Source organism: Branchiostoma lanceolatum, chromosome 6 (genome assembly GCF_035083965.1).
Source record: "Branchiostoma lanceolatum isolate klBraLanc5 chromosome 6, klBraLanc5.hap2, whole genome shotgun sequence".
NCBI lineage: Eukaryota > Metazoa > Chordata > Leptocardii > Amphioxiformes > Branchiostomatidae > Branchiostoma > Branchiostoma lanceolatum.
In genome coordinates, this window is record NC_089727.1 from 22478862 (window position 1) to 22496440 (window position 17579).

At 40.2% G+C, this 17579-nt stretch overlaps 1 protein-coding gene across 1 annotated transcript in view; it reads left to right on the plus strand.

Annotated features, from left to right (window-relative positions):
• The window catches only part of LOC136437032 (protocadherin Fat 4-like), a 95633-nt gene that overhangs the window by 43976 nt on the left and 34078 nt on the right, over window positions 1-17579 (plus strand). The window lies entirely within an intron of this gene.

Consider the following 17579-nt stretch of genomic DNA (forward strand, 5'->3'; position numbering starts at 1 on the left):
TAAAATTACGTCTAGGAAACCAGGAGGTAGCTACATTGTAGCTCTGTGCTGAGAAGTGAAAGTGCCTTGAGGAAGTCCTTAGAAGAAGGCAGTTGTGTTCCATATGTCTGAAAACAATTCGTAGCCCCTTCTTCAACAGTTAACATACAGTTCCTTTAAGAAACTTGAAGGCAGTGGTTTGAACATGTTCTGCAAACAAACTTTTTGCAAAGCAACTTGAAGGTTTCAAATTTCAAAAACATACAGCTTGAAATAGGATCTCGTGCTATTATAAAAATGTATAAAGTCGTACTAAGATTTTTGAGTTTAAAAACATGTAGATTGTAGATTGAGAATTTCTAGTGTCACTCCACTACTGTACAGAACCTTCAAGTCAGAAGTTATAGGGACCTTCTTCCTTGAAGACATCTTAATTGTAGGCAACCAGCCAGAACCAATAGTTCAGGACCCCCTCCCAGGAATGACCTGTCTGTGACCTGAACCTTGCTCACAGCAGAACTGCAGTTTAGTGTCTATCCAGGACATGGTTGTCAACTTGGAGACATTCCTTCATCAATATTCTTTGCATCTGCTTTCGTTTTTCATGGATTCATTTTAATAGACAATCTTGACTTTTCTAACAAAACTATGAATGGAGCTAAAACAATGCTACTTAATTGCTTACTTACAAAGACCCCGTTCATACTAAATCGCGCAAATCGCGAAATCGCCCTGAGTCGCATTCCTTCACACCAGGGGTCGAACGAGCGCGAGTTGTAAAATCGCGTCCAACAGCTTGATAAACGGCGGACGCGTTATTCGATTGTCACCACTCTTACTGTTGTGTTCAATGACCTTCTTGTACTTCATCTTGAGTTTTTTTACCTTTAATAGTGCGGCATTACTTCCATGTTTTCGCGTATTTGGCCAACTCAGGCAGTCGCCACTTCATCGTACACGCCCTGGTTTCCGTGGGATCCCTTGAGTTTCTTCTGAATCCCCACATCCCCGAAGATGGCCATTAGTACATGCGTTTTCGTCATTCCATACGCCAAAATCGCCGCCCGATTCTGACATATTTCCGCCGCATTCGGCGTAATATTCCAACAATTTAGGAGGTAGATGAACATCGTATAATGAGCGGAAAGACTGAATTTGCAGATGACCCCTTGACCCATGACCGGGTCAATATGCAAAGTACTAAGTCGGAATGCAGGCAAATCGCGAGTAAACCACCTCCGGAGGTGGTTTCGCGGAACGCGATTTTGGGCGATTTCAAATGCGATTTGGAGCGTTCATACTAAGCCACATTATCGCGATTTACGCGATTTCGCGATTTACGTGATTTAGTATGAACGGGGTCTAATTGTATGGACTAGGTAATGAAGTAAAACATTTCATGGTTTTAAACTGTCTAGAAAAACTCTATAGTCTAAAGGAATTACAGGTAAACTTCTGGCTTTGAAATACATTTATGTATGCAGGTAGGATTGCAATTCTATAATGCTTTTCTGCGCAGCCTGTGATGCAAATTGTTTTGAAGTTATTTTATCTTAAAAGTGTCTGGTAGGAGTCAATTTTAGATACATGTTATTCTTGTAGCTTGTCACACAGTACATGTCCTAGATTTTTGTCTATCCTCAATGTAAGGGGAGTAAAATAGCCAGAGGACCTCTTTCCCCCCAGAAAGGTTTTGACATGGATTGATGCTAATGACTATCATCAAATGTAATGGTAGGTATAAGCATCCAGGAGAGTTTGAATATGCAGAAAAGGCCTTTTTGTAAATTTCTTCGATCTTGCAAAGCTGTTTTCCCAAATTGTAACAATCTCTTTTCCTTGTTCGTTTCCCATTCAATTGTTGCTGACTTTGCGAGTAGAGACTTAGTAGGTATTACTGAGAGCAGAAAGTCAGCTTAAATGTATATTTTGGAGATTTATTGGGGAAATCTTTCAAATCAAAGCCAGTTTCCTCCCAAATTCCTAAAGGATGACAAGTTACCGTATAGGAAATAAGGACAGCTCAATGTATTAGAGTCTAAAGTCAAACACAGGAAGAGGAAATACTACAGGAATTCCTTCCATCATCAAAGACGGTGTTGAAAACTCCTGCTTCATCATCATCATCCTGCTTATGTTATTGATATTGATGTCTGAATATGTTTTTCATGTAATTGTGGTAACAAAGGTTATTCCAAAGAGACTATCACTGTTTTATAAGTCTAAAATCAACATGAGCTGAACTTGATGTTTGACTTAAATTCTGCTAAGCAAACTTATTATCTACTTTTTTTCTCACACAAAGTCGGTCAGCTGCAGGCCAGGTGGTTGAATAAACAATACAAGTATCCTGTTATTATATTAATATGCAGTCTCAAAGGATATTTGCTGAAAAAGTAAACTTAGAGATTGACACATTTTGCAACCCTTAGACACACGCTTCTTGATACCAAATGTTGATAAGCTGTACTAGTGCATTTGCATAGAGGTCAACATACACCGTTATTAGATATGTGTTTATCGTGTTTTGTAGAGGGTTGTTTTTGTGGTAGCAAAAAACTTGTCAGATTTTAAGCATCCTTATTGAGAAAGGATTAATGCTGTAAGATAATGATCAAGATGTTTGCGTGTTTGCAAATTATCTCAAGTAGTTTTAATTCTGGGTTGAAAAATTAAGTGTCAAAGAGTGCTTTTTAAAATGATAACACCCCATAAGATATTGGTTGGTCTGCTCTTTTCCTTTCAAGGCTGAAATAGTTTGATAGTTTGGTTCAGACTCTGACTGTAAAAAAAACAAGAAACCAATTGAAAGTTGCTTCATATATTGGAATGTTACAGAACAAGTTAATACAATGAAACAGATTATTCTGAAGGAAAAGGGAAAGGAGCTTTTTACTGTGTTGAAACAATATTCTGTAGTACTGTTGTAATCCATATTTGCAGTGTTATGAATTCTCGATTGAGGTCAACATAAAAACCTGTAAAAATAAAACCACTGTGAACATTTCAAGATTTACCGTAACGAATGGTCATTTAACATCTAGTAACAGGAATAAGACTGTCATCTGCCTTTTTCATCCATTTCTGTTTCAGACTCAAAGCATCTACATGTACATGTACATGACTAGTGTAAACCCAGGCATAGAAAGTACAAGAACCAAACAATAGACTTAGTTTTGCCCGGTGCACACTCTTAACCATGGTGTGCTCCTCATACTGCAGGAATGGCTTTCATCTTACCTGACCCTGTCAAAAACACCCCACTTCAAATCATGGCCGATAAGAAGTGGTTATTGTGATGTTTGTGTTGTCAAGTAACACTAAGATAACGGTATATCTGATAAAACTGGTCGCTGCAGATCTATACTCATAATAGCATTGTTCTCTTCATTTCAGGGGCTCTATTTATGGAAGCCATGCATATTTATTTGATACTGGTTGCATAGTAAAATTCTACAACTTGTGTCATAGTAAATGGTGGCTAAAACTGATATGTTGACTTGCATCTGTAACTCTTAAAATTACAATGTAATGAGATAGAGGTCAAGTAATCTCAAAGTGGTACATGTATGTATACTAGTAAGGAGCTCTTCATATCTGGCAAAGGACATTTCAAAGTCTTACATTCAGTTTGTAAATCTATTGAAAATACAGGTTAAGTGGTCTGTTACCTATTTAATAAGATGTTCCCATTGTTTTATTTAGGAAATGGCAGTTATTATATTTGTATACCAGTCCTGCCCAGTGATAACTTCTACAGGTGTCTGGCACCTGTTTTCGTGCCCCTTTTCACTGCATGTGGTTCAAGTATGACATGAAAGACAGAGCTAGACAAACGAATGTGAAATCTAAATATCTTAATTCTTGACACTGCATTGAATTTTAATGCCGCTCCCTGAAGCGTTTTGAAAACCAAACCCAAGTTTGCCCGACATATCTGGAAATCTTTTAAACCATTCTCAGAGCTGGGGAGATAATTGAACCCCATGGGGAGACCATTATCATCACACCCCTGTGGAGATGAACTCCATCATGAGACCATAATCATCACACCCCTGGAGAGAAGAACTCTCTTGGGAGACCATTACAGCCACCTCCCAGTGGTGCATCACAAATCAAACTTCCCTCCCCCCTGAGAGGAAAATACCAATTTTCACAGTTAGCCCCTCAGAAGACATGAGAAATCCAAGTTTGATGTTCTGGAATGTGTTTCCTACTAGTGATGGATTAGAACCAGTGTCCTCTAGTTGCTGAAGTTCTTAGGCATGAACTGTAGGCTGAGGAAAACACATGGTGGAAAAGTGTCTGTCTCTCAATTCCCAGCCTAAAGCAATTAATTCTCCGCGGTTTCCTTTAAGGAAATGCCCACCTCTAGACTGCGGAATGTGTCCTCTACACTTCGAAATTCTTCCTCTGCTTCTTGAACTTCTGAAGTTGATTTGTGATTGTCTTCTGATCTTTTAAATACTCAGACACCACGGGTAGTAGCTGTTGTAAGGTTAATTTTATGTGTCATTTTTCATTTGCAGAGGTCCATATTCAGGATGCTATTAAGGCTACAGCAAGTAATTTTATGGATGACATCAGCGCGCTCATTAATTTTCGCCAGATTTCGAAATAAAAAACAAGAAATTTCATTGCCCTCCGACGGTGGTCAACATGCCAAAAATGGGCAAATATGTCGTAAACGTTGACAGTCCAAGGTGTTTCATTGCATATGAATACCCAGTGTAGTTCCTGCCCATGATGGTATGACAAGCTGTTTTCTGCGTTTGTTCTATTTAATTGAGCTGTATAGACATCTTCAAGAACAGTTTAATGTTGACAGTCTAAGGTGTTTCGATGCATATGAATACCTATGTGGTTCCTGCCCATGATGGTATAATAAACAAGCTGTTTTCTCCATTTTTCTAGCAAGGACATTATATAAATAATGGGGGTGGGGGTTCTAGTTAATAATTGTATACACAAGGTGTTTCATCGCATATGAATACCCAGTGCAGTTGCTTCAGATGATGGTACAACAAGCTCTTTTCTGCATTTGTTGTAGTTAGTCTGTTGAGATGTATACACATCTACAAGAACATGTTTACTGTTGAATCAAGGAGGTTTTATATTATATATGAAACCAAATTGCTTGAATACAGGAATAAAAGACCTGTTGGTCATGATATCATATTTCGTCGCCTCAATTCTTGTTTAACAAGATTTATGATCTCAAAATTTGAAAATATAGGAATCTTGTTTTTTTTGGCCCGCCTTGTTTTTTTTCCGCCCTATCTCATTAATTTTGGAGTCTGTGGAGGATGTCATCCATAAAATTTACTTGCTGTGGCCTAATGGAGGTATACAAGAAATTATGAAATGAACTATACAAGAGGAAATGCGATGTCTTTGGTTGAAAATTCACTCTTTTTATGAGAAATAAAAACCATCATTATTATTGGACTTCTCTTTCATGGGAGCCTGTATTGAGGGTTCCCAACAACCCACAGTTTCAGGGCATGGTGGATTTTTCTCAAACCCTGTTTTTGTCTTGTGGTCTAGCCTTTTTTTTTCGCCTTTTTTTTTCAAATATCCAAAAACCGAGTAAACACATTTGTATGGCCTCAGTCCTACCAGACACGCACAGTTGTAACATTGTAACTTGGTCTTGGCAGGCAGAGACTGTAAAACAAATACACAGGAGCAGTGCAGAAAGGAAAGGCTGTGTTTCCATAATATCAGGATACTGTACCTACATGTACATGTACCTCTAGGGGCCAGAGTGCATGTCAGGAACATAGCGGACTAACTTCTGACTTGGAAAGCTACAGAAATGATGTTGTTCTTATGATGACTAATTCTTTCACATGCAAGTTATTTGAAATAATGTCCTCACAGACTACATTCAAGCCTGTACAAGTGACTGAGTCTGAGTATGGACCACCTGGCCACTTTTTGGTGGGCCCTTTGATTATTTTCCCATTGACCCCCAGGCCCTAGTGGCCTCTTGACTACTGTGTCAATTTTCTTGAGTTTGAACTAAGTCCTTTCAGTAGTCACCATAGACAGGTTTGACAGAGTGTACATATACCAATCCTTTGAGTTAAACATGGACAATTGTTGTATAACAGTTGAAGAAATCAGTCAATGATTGAAAGATTGGATGGATCATTATTATTATTTAAAAGAAGAACATTATTTTCTTACTTTGCCTTTGATAACCAAGGCATGTGATTCCAGATCAGCTCAGTTAGACCATAAATTTTCTGATCTTTTGCCAAAATACATTCCACCATTAAGCAACACATTTAGATGATAGAAAATTAGGTACACTGTGATCACTCATGCAACCTTTTCCTAGATTGCACCTGGTCCATTTTGAACCTGAAGCATGGGGTTAATATACTGGCAACCAAGCATTCAATTACAACACATTCCCATGTGAGAAAGCTGTAAATATAACAAAGTTATGGGTGGCTGGTGGCTGGTTTTGTAAAAGTTTCAACATGTGTGGAGTTGTGTAGAGTGATCTAGCAGCTTTACTGGGAAGTTGAGATGCCTGGTAAGGGAATTAGGTAGTTTTACAATCCCAGTGGACTACACCCCTCTTGTGGTGCTTGATCACCTTTGTGGCCTAAGGTCCAGATTCGCACTGGGTAATTTTCTGGCGTCTTCGGCTTGCGGTGCCTTTTTTTCCTGGGTGTGATACGGCCCAGGGTTTTGTATGACAGGCATGTTTATGGCCTGTGTGACTTTGTATGTTCACCTTGGAGATCATCATCATCATTCTTCTGGATTTACTCCGGTGAGATACAATCAATAAAGTTTTTCCAGTACGATCTGTCCTTCATGGCAGATCACGTACAACAATGGCCCAATTTAGACACAGTTTTTCCTGACATCTACTAAATCCGCCGACATCTGAGCGCAGATGTCGGGATTTATACACACCGACAGGAAGTAGCACAGGACACACGCAGTTTGCTGATTGCACTCATGACCCTATTTAACCCTTTGTGACCTTTGACATACAGCGCAAGTTTCAAAATGGCGGGCGTTTTTCCTCATGATGAATCAGATGGTATTCTTTCATTATCTGACTCGCGTGTGGCTAAACATGAGGCAGCAAGCAAGGGTTGAGCGTAGGAGGCGATTGAGGTACCGGGAGAGACGACACCGACCGGTCAGAATCAACGCTGATTTCCTACTTACGCCCCTTGTCGTGGCGGAGGGTGGTGAGCCGATCCACCGAGCAATTTGAAGTAGGCATCCCTATTCCTCGCCAACTCCAACCTGCGTAGAATCTCTTCCTCAGACCACACACTGATAAGGTAGCGAACCTCGGCGTGGCTCCAAGGATTGCTGCGAGCTGGGCCGCCTGGAGCGGGTCCTCTTTCCTCCGCCATGATGCACAGAAGATTCCCGCGCTGTATGCTAATTAGCTTGATCGCCCGCCAAATATGCAAACTAGCGTGGACCCTGACCTCCAGATCTCGAGTACGCCTCACATTCCGTTTATACGTTCGGCTGGAGCGGTCGGGGACTCCCGCTGAGTTGTCGGGCGAACACTCCAGACGTGTCGGCTGAAATTTTCCCAACATCTGGAAAAATCCTCATTAAGACCATAAAATTCCTGTTTAGACGTTAAAAAAAGCTGTCGCCTACCAGATATCTGCAGTCCCGACATCTAGAAAACCTGTGTCTAAATTGCGCCATAAAAAAATGAAAATAAAATAATAAAAATGCCTGTCATGTGGCGCTTGGGGTCGATTCACACCCAGGAAAAAAGGCGCCAAACACATACTTTGTTGTCGTTTGTCGTTGTGGTACGTCCAGAAAATTTTCCCCGGGTGAATCAAAGACCATAGAAACGTACATGTAGATTGGTACTGCCTTGTAATTGTATACTGAAAGGCGTAAGGTAAAGGTACAGTGGGCAACCTCAGACTGAGGATGAAGCATTTTTGTTGGCATGTAGTGTAGTGTGGCTTCGCTATGGCTTGTGCTTGGCTGCAAGCACACTGGGTCACCCCTACTCTTTTCGACAAGTGTGTTGGGTTCTTTTACGTGCAGAGGTTTGGCACCATAAGCTCCCTCATACATGCCGGCATTAAGTCCCCATCTGAAAGGACAATATTTAGGAAGGACTTCCAACTTGAACAATGTAACATGTAGGTTGTGTATGTTTGCATCTGTGAAAGCTGTTATATATCTTACAGGACAGCCAACAGGTGTCCCAACTACCCCTGGTGTCAATCAGGCTCTAGTGTTGACATGATTTATGGTCGGTCTCCCATAGCTTTCCTGTGGCAGATGGAACACATAATGTGAAGTACCAGAAAAATATTTAAAGCTACATACATTTGTAGAGGATTCACAATGCCTTGATTTAGACTTTTCAAAGGCATGCTGTCTGCACCGCTCGCGACCTTTCTGTGTTGGAAAACTTGTCGGAGAAATTTTCTTATCGCGTTTGTAATGACAGGGCCATCGGCAGATGGAGGTTGCCATAGTAACAACCCATTAGCTGTGTCCTTGGAGCTGACAGAACATTCTGTGACCTTGGATGGTGGGACCCTAATGGAGGAGTGAAAAGTTCACTTATAGACAATTGTTGTCCTTCATTTTTATCTGCATACCTTTATACTTTGATAGTAGTTTCATATAGGATGTCCCTTTAGCTCAATTGGTAGGAGCCTCATAGTTGAGCTCCTGGTTCCAATTAGTTTGTAACTGGTTCGAATCCGGGGAAGGGCATCCTGGTTGGAGCTGCATTCATTTTTTAGAAGGCACGTAAAATGGGGGTCCCGTTTTAGAGGAGGAGTCTCGAGCATCTGAAAAGCACTACAAGTACAACAGCCTCAATACTCAGATGGGTACCTATTAGTTGTGCATCAGATGAATACTTCAGATAAAGATATCAAAACATAATTTTCTAATTTATGGTGGCCTGCTTGCCTTTTTTTCGTAAGGCATAGACAAGCTGTTTTAATTCCGCCGTTTGTAATTTGTAATGAGGTTGTCAAATTTTTTGTAATTATTGTTTTTCTTAGGCGAGATTTACCATTGTCGGGACCCCCCATGTGCACCCTCATTTCAACCTTTTTGGCTCATGGGAGAAATGGTTGTCCGTTTTGGTAGAAAGTGGATCTGATCAGGAATATGACTCAAAACAAAAAAAATCACAATAGAATAAAAGTATGATTACAATACAAGGTCCAAAATGTGTAAGAAGACTCCTAAAGTGTGACCTGAGGCCATAGGTCCCTTTTGAGTCCTTTTGTGACATGTTTCTATACAGATGGTAGCAGCATTTGCTGGGACCTTTCTTGACCAGCCAATTGACTGGACATATGTTAGAAGTCCTGACCCTTATCTTCACACACCCCATACTCTTGGCCTATGGTCACTTTCCCACTGGTTAGGGTTGCAGTTATTTGGAGCGGACTTTGTACCGTAAACTCATTTATTTTTGCAGTGTTCACAAGTTTGCGATTGGAACAATTCTTTAGTAAGTCAAATATGCATATTTGCAACGTCATGAATTCAAGGTGGAGAGGTCACTACAAAAACTGTGAGAATAAAACCACTCCAAACATTCCAAGATTTACAGTAATTAGCTGTGCAATAATGTAAATTATCATAAATGGTACTCGTTTAAAAAAGAGAGCTTGAGTATGATAGCATCGTCCTTTTTTTAGTCAGTTGGAAAATGGCTTTACACAATGATAGTAAAATTGTATCAAGTCAACTCAATTTTATCTTTTAATGCCAAAATAGCACTTGCAAGGCATCATCATCAATTATTCTACTAAATTATCTGCAAACTTTGTTGGTCATAATTCTTTTGAGTAATAAATTTTCTTGTAACCCGCTTAAAGCAAACGTCTAACATTTGTCAATATCTTTTCTTCACAGAAAGGTGAACGACCTCCTATACTAAATAACCTATTATGACCTGAGATAATCCTTTTACTTTCTCTCAAAGAAATGTTGTTGTCCTTCTCTACTGATGAAGAAGGGGCGCCGTCTATACACCCCCCACAGAGTCAATCTTAGATCTTAATAAGTAGGTTTTAAGAAGTCTTGTGATATTTTAGCTATGGGAGACATTGGTCTTTTTTGTTTGTGTAGCTTCATGCATTGTTAAATGAAGAAATTGTAAGTCATTGGCACTATAATTGATACACTATAATTAGTCCACTATGGATCCAGATTCCTGATTTTCAAGAAGTTGTCTTCTTTTGTTAAACTCAAAGTGTAATACTTGTGACAAAGCATGGGGAGGGTGACATATTTCTAACACTGTTGTTGTTCACCTTACCTAGTGGCACAAAGGGCAGCAAGTTTCCTTGCTGTTTCTGTAGCAGGGTATATTTTTACAGGGAGGGGTTGCTAACTGTTCCCCTTCAACCTGCTTGAGGCACCCCCTCGAACACAGGACCACATTTTATGTCCCTTCTGAAAGATGAGTGCAGCCCCAAGCGAGATGTCCTGCCCACGATTGAACCGGGTCTCCCAGTTGCCAACTAATTGGAACCAAGAGCTCAACTGTAAACCTGTTGAACTACAGGGACATCCCTATATTCCTAACACTGCCACTGGTATTTGGATTATGCTGGTCAGTGTTCTCGCCAGCTTTTTTTCACAGCATCGGGGCAGGGGTTCGGGGGCTGCCTTAAGCCCCCGACGGGGTCCAGGGGCAGAGCCCCGGTGGGGGGACCCAGGGGGGCGAAGCCCCCCTAAAGCTCTTGCATTTTAGGGTATTGAGAAGGCTTTTTTTCAGTTTTGAGGGTCATATTTATGACAATCGTGGCAGTCAATCAACTTCTCCACAGGACCTTGACATACAATATTTCTGGTGAAAGACAACTTGAAACTCAGAAACAACAATATCGATAATTTATTTAGCTACTCAACAATATCTATAGTCGATACCAGTTTTTCCTTTTTTTTTGGCTGTGTCCTGCTGTCGAAGCCGTCGAAGCGCAACAATCGTCGCTGTCAGAAGTTTTCTTCGGTGCGAAATTGGAAGCGATATTCCTGGTATAGTACGCTTCAACGCCGGCATGTTTCCAGAAAAATCGCCGCCGAGGCGATCTTCCCTCGGCGGTCGGCGGCGAAAATCCTAATACGAAAGTCCCTTGCCGCGGCATTTAGATAACCTTGGCCCGTCTAAGAAATCGCTTCACCCCTCTCCCCCAAGTACATACGCCGCCGGCCCGTTCCAGGAAGCCGAAACCGCTGTTCTGCGTCTTACAGATAACGTGGAACTTCCGTCTAATAAAAACTTTGTACAAGCATCGCTGTGGGAAAGTTAAGGGAACGTAACATCGCCATAGGTTCGCTGTAACTAGCACACGGAGATCCAACTCGCGCGTTTTCCCACAAGGTTGCCGCTGATTGACAGTCGGCAGCCTTTGATGACAGTCGCGACCATGGCGACGTCGGCGGCAGAAAGTCTGCTAAAAGGAAAGTCGGCGGTTTGTGGGCGGTGCCACAAATTTGCAGTAGCCGAATTGTCCAATCATGGCGAAGCTTCTAAATAAGTTGAAACTTTATCTTCTTCTCTTTGTAAAGATGAATTTTCTGTGCATTAATTCGCTGTTATGGATGGGAAAATGACGTAACCTTGCTCTAGAAATTTGTCAGAAATACAGTTAAGAATTAATTCTATTCCCGCGCTGACAGAGAAAGGAATCTTTTACAAAGAACAGCTTCTGTGTTGGTCAACTGCGGACTGTTAACTTCCAAATAAGGAGATTCCCCGGGAATCTGATACATTTACGGCTGTTCTAATAGTCGGGAACCGCCCCGCAGATTGTGCACATGGAGACCTACTCGGCTATTGTTTACGTTTTCGCGCGATGCTGCCAGCGGCACACGAGCCGCTAAGGGATTTTCCCGGGTGGGAGGGGAGGCGAGAGAAGATCGGAGCGGTAGGGCGGGGTGCTAATTTAGTAATTGGCACCTCCCTTGGAGCTGATAGCTGGATGGCTTCCTGCGAAACAGCGAAGGCGCGTGCCTTTGCATTTTTACTACGGTATTTTTGTCTTTTTTCGCCGCTACGCTGGGTCAAAAAACAGCATAGCGGGTGATTTACAGCGTCGGTTTGTCGGCCCACAGCGTAGCGGCCCGCTATGCTCAAAAGGCCTGGCGAGAACACTGCTGGTGGGAAGAATGGCCCCAGTATACTTCATCTTTGCATATCCGTAAACATATTGAAAGAACCAACTGTTATGATACAGTACTTCAGGAAAATAAGATAATCTTCTTCCTCTTCAAGATTACGGCCTTATTTCTTTGGATGCCTCTCAAGTTTTAAACTTGTACACCTGTCGTTCTTAGATCCCTTAGACAGTAGACCTCCTGTGCCACATTCCTTCAGCTTAACAACACAAGGAGACAAGACTAGTCGGACATGTACATGTACAACATCAGACAGGCATGCAGAAATAGTGTAGACAGGTATTAGGTGGAAACAACTTTGTTTGAAAGTCAAGGTTGCAGGTGTCTGAATTCCAGAGGGCTCACAAGTTCAATCTAAGGGACAACATCAGCATATGATAATTGATTTTGGGCCGTTTCCCAGAAAAAATATGATAGTCAAAACCATGTTGTTCTTTGCTGTAACGTTTTTCTGACTTGATCAATCCAGTTGCTTGAGAAACATTTGTATTGTGTTTCTTATTACCTGGATGTCCAACCTTCAGTTTTGCCATAGTTTTTTGTGAATATTTGTCCATGTCCGCAATCTTAAGTTTGCCAAAGTCTAAGGACTTAGAAAAAAGGTAATCTTAGTATCTTTTCTGTTAGTCTTTCTGAGTGTACATTGAGTGTACTATCTATCTGTCATTTACAATGGATAAGAGGTGTCACAACGAGTTGTTTGCTTTTAATTACAACATAATCCCATAGTGTTAGCCTATTAGCAAGGTTTGGACCTTTCAAAGAAGGATATGTATTCTTTAGTTAATCCATTTGAGGTCATGCAACCTTCCTTTACCTCACCTGTTAATCTTTGCTTATGTTTGTCCTCCATATATGAATAGTGTTTAGGAAATGCCTACATATGCCTCTTTGATATGGCCTTGTAAAACTGCCTTGACATCCTTTGTGTGTGTCCTTACCAAATCTTTTATTCTTTTATTGGTTTAAAGTATAATTATGAAAATTCATGCCCTTAGGCAAGCCAAGAAATTAGCAACACAGGTCGTATACTTGTAGCTATTAATGTCAAAATCTTGCTGTGCAACAAAACTGTCCAAATATCTCATATTTCTGGTGATTTCTAACTTTTTCATGTAGACGGAAAAATTAAGATAACCCAGATATTGTTTTTTGCACACAATTTAACTTCAGCTTGTTGATTCAAAATGAATGCGTCTTTATAGTTAGGACTTATAAATCTTTCAAACCGATTCAAGAAGGTACCAATTAACGCATATCCTGTCGGAGTGACTGATTTCGTCCGGCTGCTTTTAAGTTTTGGAAACCCTGTCCACTCGCTGCAAGAGTTACAACCATCTTAATTGGTTTTTACTGGTCTAATGATTATAAATCAAGCCAGACGAACCAAAAGGAAGACTTGGAAGGGCTGTAAGTGTAAGTGGTTCTCCTACAGGGCACAGTCTGTTATAAAGGGTCGCTCAAGGGCACCCTCAGGGTGCCTACCTTGGAAGAAAGGTGCCGATCGGGTTACTTAAAGAGCTGTTAGCAACTGTCGTGGCTTGAATACCAGTTCAATTACTCTATGATTAAGTGTAAGACACTTTTCGCTTGATAAGTCACACTTTTTATCGCATTAAAAGACTTGTTGGTTCCCCACGTTTTGGTATGACACATGACAAAGAGTTGATAATGTAAACATGTCTGAACACATTATCTGGCATATCTTTCACAAGGTATGCTTACCATTGTTTGCGCCCACTGCTCAAATGTGCCCATCAAATGGGTCAATTACTGTAATTTTCTCATTGTTGTGTTGTTGTTGTAAGTTCTGGGTTGTGTCTGTAGTGCTGTCTATATCAAGAGAAAATTTCTATGTTCAAATTCATCTTTTCTGTTTGTGCAGTGAAGTTGAAGTGCTACTGCATACGGTAGGAGCCGTGGGTTGTGTAGTTTGTCGTCCCTAGTACCTATAGCTACTACTCAACTCTGTTCATAAGAGTTTTAAATAGTTTCAGTCCTGTGTTGTGCCAGTGATATTGTGTGGAGAGCACAGCTAAAATTGCTGTGTTTTTATTTTCTGTGTTTGTGCTACAAAGTTGAAGGACTTCTCGGAAGGAGAGTAGTAGTAACTTGTGTACTTTGTCCTCTAAAAGGGTTAGAAACTCGAGATCTAAACACTATAGGAAAGTCAGAAGGTCTTAAAAAAGACAATCTGAACTACACGAGGAAGTGGAAATTTCCAAAGCATTTATAGTGAGTCATTTCAAAGTGATGTATTACGCCAAAGCTCTACCTTTGTCACGATACCAAAGCGCAAAGCCCAACGACAGACAGTAGTGATAACAATAATGGAGTCTGAGTCTCATCTGTCGCCATATTCATCTTTTGTATGAAAAAACACATTACGTCACCCTCCCCTTGTATACAAAAACCTACAGCCAATTTTTGGATCATACATGTACATTGTACAAGAAAGCCTTTTGTCTGTTTTAAAACCTGTACCTGGGTTTTCCGAGGAAGGAATCAAATTAGATGTCAAGGTGCGTATCTCTTTTGGTACACTCATTAGACTAAAGTTGAGTACAATTGTCAAATAATTGTTGTCAAGCTTTAGTGGTATTCATCAAAACAAAAACATGCTAGGACAGTATAGATGTATCTTCCATTATAGTTTGAAAGAGGTACAATTTAATGTATTTTGTCTTAGTGATGAATAGAATTGGAGCCAATGGCTTTATTTTATTTACTATGGAGGAGACACTTATTGCTAGGCCTTTTATACAGTTTCTTTTGATTTATACATTAGATAAAAGTATCAATAATTATTCCCTTTGTACTTTCTGCTGGTGAGGACAAATTCTGAATCTCTAAAACAAAATGCAAAGTTCCTTTGATTTGAGTTCCTCACGAGTAACAACCCCCTAATTATGTTGTCCTTGCGCATGGCTTTGTGGAAAATAATGTTAGTGGTGTTAACCTTGCAGATAATCAGCTCTTATTCTATTCAGGCTTTCAGAAAAGGTGATTAAGTTATCCTTTAAGGCTAAACCTTGCAATGTACATCTAACAGACATTTGTCTCAGGACAGGTTTTAAGATGTCTGTTTTTAACAAAAGGAACTCACTCACTCACACTCTCACTCTCCGGTTTATTGTACATAAAAACTATTGCTGGTTTAAGTCATTTCTATGCATAGTTTTTCATCAAGCATCATTTTCAGAAGGGATTTAAAAACCTTTTTTTGGGCCTGTCTGACTTGGTTTGGAGCGTGTTTTTGTGCTCGGCGCCTGGAGCTATCTAAGCAACAGGAAATGCCTAAGTCCGAACGGCCTCCTAAAGAGCACTGGTATGAAAGTCCACAGTGTTAAACGGGCTGTATTAAGTAGTGTCTCTAGAAAGAGGCAGGTGTTAATGACGGTATTTAAGGGATGAGACTGTGAGATAGTTGAAGCGATTGTCACAGTGTGACCAGATTGTTACAGTAACTATTGTATCATTTGTGAGTGCATCGATTTTGGAATCTCACCCCCCACTGAAATTCTTCCCCAACAATGCACAAGAAAGCTTGCACCTGATGACAAGTTGCCAAAAATTGGAACATCATTTACATGTTAATTGCAAAATTAAGTAAAATGAATGTGGTATTTGTCGTGAAAGATTAGAACTCTTTCAATGTAGTGTCGTGTAAGATCATAAAGCTGAATGTCTTTTTTCTTCCTTTTGTCAGATTTGTAGAGGATGATGGCCTCAAACTGATTTTGTTTGGCCTGAAAATGACAACGTATCATAAAGTTAATGTGAAGATAATGAATGCCCTTTGGAATAAGTGTTTGAGATAAGATATGCTCCTAAAATAGACTAAAATGTACAGTATGTTTTATCTTTGTGTATCATACTTTTAAATGTTGTACCTCTTGTTAAGTAATATGGCATTCAAAGTCAAACTCAAATGTAGACACAGTTCAGTCAAGTACAGTAGAGTTAAGCATATTGTTTTCTGTACACTTATAAGCCCCTACAGAAGTATTCGCCAAGTTTGTAAACACGATATAATTGCGTTGTTCAACACGACAGATGGAGACGGATGAGTTACCCATTACCCGGTTTACATTTGAAATGATATCGCTGTTTTTAAAACTTGTTCAGATGTGTTTGCTAACTTGTCTGGCCAAGAGGTACATAAGTATGAACCGGGTCGGTTCCTAAGTGATTGTAAACTCAAGCTGACGAGAGTACTGATAAAGGTATTGTGTTTGAAAGGTGCGTTGGTAAGATAGTCAAAAGTGTAAAAAGTTGGTGGTGCTTATTCTGTGGCTTAAAACTTACGAAAAGTAAACTTGTTATTTGACTACACTTCCTTCAACAACTAACAAACAAACAACAAAAAAATGAACACTGTCACCGTTCTATTGTTACCAGATAGCAGTGACTCAAGTATTTGCTGTTACCAGTCATAACGACTTTTACAGTAAGCTCATTTACCTGATATAATTTGTACCAGATTTTCAGAAGACCTTTGTGACAGCCCTGAGTACTACATGTACCAACAAATTAGATTAATGACCACACATTTAGTTTGAGGAAGATATATTTCAGACGCACCCAATTTTATTTCTGAGTAATTCTGTCCGACTGTTCCAGACACCCAAAAGGTCTATAGTTGCTCTAATAGTTGTCCAACTGCCAGACCACATTCGTTGACAGGTTTAAGCACAATGATAATTGAAGACAATTTATGGTTATTGCATCATAAATGTCTCTAGAGATGGCCCGTATAGATAGCGATCTGTCTGAAGTGAGTTTTTAAGTAAATCAGGACTCTTCAATACATTAAGACTTTATTTGTCTAGTCAAACAAACTTTGGTATCTTAGTGGTTTACAATAAAAATCTGTAGTCGTCCCTCTTTGTGTAAATCAGTCTGTAGAACTGCTCTTTGCCATAATACCTCAACTCTGAATATTGTATGGTGGCACATGATTTTATGCCAGAAGCGACCACCCATTTCACACATGTTAACACACTAACTATGAGCTTAGCTGAGCAGAACTGTACTGTTTATGTCCAAACCTCCATTTCTATGCTTCCACATCAAACCACAACACCAACCATAAACACAGCCCTGCCTGTGTACTTGACCTTGATTTGTCTTCCCCCTAGTCAAGGTCGTCCCACATCAGTTTGTCTGTCAGCAGGGTTATAATGGGTCTGGGGGTGTTTAGTTTGAGGTGGTTTCTCTCCTCGTCATTTTACATATTAGGTACATCTGTGACATATTTAGTCAGGGCCAGGCTTATACGATAGGCCAGGTCAGGGCAAGAATCTGTTTTTTGGATCATGTAACGAATGAGAAAATGTTTTGAATATGATATTGAGGAAAGAGCATTCCAAGAACATTTAGGTTTAGTAGATGTAACCTTCAACATGACTTGACTTATGACTTAC